Below are 2,785 nucleotides of genomic sequence, written 5' to 3' on the forward strand. Positions count from 1 at the left end.
TTTTTTGTCACCATATCCTTCTTTACAAAAAAAAAAAAATTATACTATTTTACCATTAAAAAATAACACATTTACTAAAATCCACACCAGAATCACAATCTTCTCTTTTTCTCTAGGACTTTCAAACGGGACAGACCAACTTATTTAGATCCGGTTTCACATATTATATGAACTAGTCTCTTTATTTTTCGTTTGTTTATAGATTTCAGTTTTTAAATTTGAATCTTTTATAACTAGTCTCACGTATTAAATGGGCTTCGGTTTTTTTTATTTTAAAATAGACAAAAACGTTCAGGCTAAAATATGTTTTTGGGACAAAAAATATAACTTGGCCAAAAACCTTAATGAAACAAAGTTTTTTAATGGTTCAGATCAGGTTTTGGGTGGGTTGTCTTGTTGGGCTCATAGTCCATGACAAAAAAAAGATCAGGTTTTCAGATCAAATTAAAAAATATATTTAAAAATATTTTTTTTTGAAAATAAAAAAAAAAAATTTAACGGACAGTATATTTTGTAGACTAAGGCTAAGCATTTAACCTATATTTTTTCGGGTTACTCAGACCAGTCCTGAGCAAGATAGGGGTGAAAATGAGTAAGGTATGGTAGGGTTTGGAGTCAACCCTAACCCTACTTGCGGGTTGAGATTTTTATATAAACTCAATCCTATCTTACTCGCGAATTGAGAATATCCCAATCCTAATTCTACCCGTTCTTAATCCGGATACTCAATCCTATCCGCGAGTTACAAAAAAGATGGAACATTAGACCATCTCCAGTAGAGAACTCATCCCAATCCTTATTTATGGCCCATCTGTCATAAAAAGTAACTCCACATCAGCTTTTGCATCATAAACAGATTAAGAGTTAACTATAGTCCCTATTGTGGTACCACTTAATTAATTAATTAAAATAATTAAAATTAATGTAGTTATTATTTTGTTTACAATAATATTATTAAAATTTATAATTCAAAAATAATTCACTATTAAAAATATTAAGATTATTTTTTAAAAAATTTTTAGTAATTTGCCACATGGCAAAAAATTATTGGCTAGTGAAAGTCCCTCTTTAGAGGGACTCTTGACCTCGGTCCTACTGAAGGGACTCTCTCCACTTTTTATTCTAATGGCTTTTTTCTTCCCATGTGTAAACCCCGCAAAAATTAGTAAATTATTAGTGGATAAATTAAATTTTAATTAGGAAAGCTAAAAATGCAAAACTAATATCAAAATAGGATAGAGCTCGTCGAAACGAAAATTTTGATACTAATTTCGAAAATTTGTCCCAAAATCGGATCAGAAAGGCCGAACCGGTTGAGTCGGGACCCAAACCAGACCCGTGGGTCCAACCGGACCCAAACACTTAAATGAAACAGCAGCTTTTTTCTTCCTCATTAGCTGCTGGACGCCGTAACAACAAGGGAGAGGGAAGAAGAGCCCTAACCCTCACCATTCCTTCCAACTACCATAACTTCCTCATCTGGGCTCCGATCGCCGCACCGTTCGCGGCCACGCGCTCAGTGCGTCGAGCTCTACCTTTCTATCCGAACAATTTCACTGGTAATTCTCCTATTAATTTCAGAATATCTATCCGTCTTTCTTTGGTAAACTTGGAAACCTATGGTAAATCTTGTCCAATTTTTGTGTTCTAGGTTCAAGTTAGCTTCCGGAACTTGTGGGCTCAAGCTATTGAGCATATGCGTATGGTAAGAATACCCTAACCCTAGATTCTTGTATTTATGATGAAAAAACTGAAATTAGAGCATGTATATGTATTAGGTGTAGATTAAGTGGGTATATAAGCATTGGAATTGGCTTGGGAGTAAATGGAGGCTTGTTGGTGATCAAGCTTGGTTTGGGGCTATTTTAATTGAGCTTGGAGGGGCTATAATTTTGAGTTGTGAGGCTGCCTTGGGTGAACTAAGTGATCGGCCAAGGTATGGTTTAAGTTTCGCACGTTTAATATTTACGGTGTTGCGAAAACTTAGGTTAAAAGAACCATAGGATAAGTTGAATTTGTTAATGGCATTTAATAAGTAGCTTTGTGTTGTTGTTGGTATAAATGTTGATGAACATAAATTGGGATGATGAGGTTATTGATTTCATATTGTTGGACTTGTGTATAATGGGTTGTGTTGATGTTAAAATTGATGAATTATGGTTGGTAATTGTTAATAAATAGTTATTATGTTAAGTTGATGGATTAATATGTATGAAGGGTTGATTTGTGTTAATGGCATTTAATTAGTATATGTTGATGGAAGGTTGACAAATATATGATGAAAGTTGGTGTAGGTGAAGAATTGATATGAATAAATGAAGGGTGAATGATGTATGAGGTAAATGTGGATAATTGTTGATGATCAAGGTTGGTTAAATTGATTATAGGTTATATTGGCAATGGTTGTTGATGAATTGGGTTGATATGGTATCGTAAGGCAAGTTTTATGATAAGAAACTTAAATGGGTGAAAGTGAGGTTTTGTTGTAAATTGGTTAAAACCAAATTTTGATGAACTTTGGATGTCCATAATATTCTCCTCAAATTTTGGATTGAATTGTGGTTTGTTGCAAATAAAAGATGGTTTTAAGAGCTTTTGATTGATATCAACTTTGTAGAAAACGGAATTTTGTGGAGAAAGTTATAGATGTTGCAAGTTTAGTGTTTAAATCTGAATTCTGGATGACCAAACAGGTTGTTGCAAGCTTTCTAGGCATTCTGCCCAGTTTTTTTTGAAGAACGCCCACCCACGCGTACGCTGTGCGCATTCACGCGTACACATGACT

The 2,785-nt window shown here is 34.1% G+C and overlaps 1 long non-coding RNA gene across 1 annotated transcript; it reads left to right on the top strand.

Moving 5' to 3' along the window:
• LOC110268776 lies at positions 1,441-1,811 on the top strand. The gene is made up of 3 exons (XR_002357220.1): positions 1,441-1,559; positions 1,652-1,705; positions 1,779-1,811. It is a non-coding gene; the product is annotated as an uncharacterized LOC110268776 (long non-coding RNA).

The sequence above is a fragment of the Arachis ipaensis genome, chromosome B02 (genome assembly GCF_000816755.2).
Source record: "Arachis ipaensis cultivar K30076 chromosome B02, Araip1.1, whole genome shotgun sequence".
Taxonomy (NCBI): domain Eukaryota; kingdom Viridiplantae; phylum Streptophyta; class Magnoliopsida; order Fabales; family Fabaceae; genus Arachis; species Arachis ipaensis.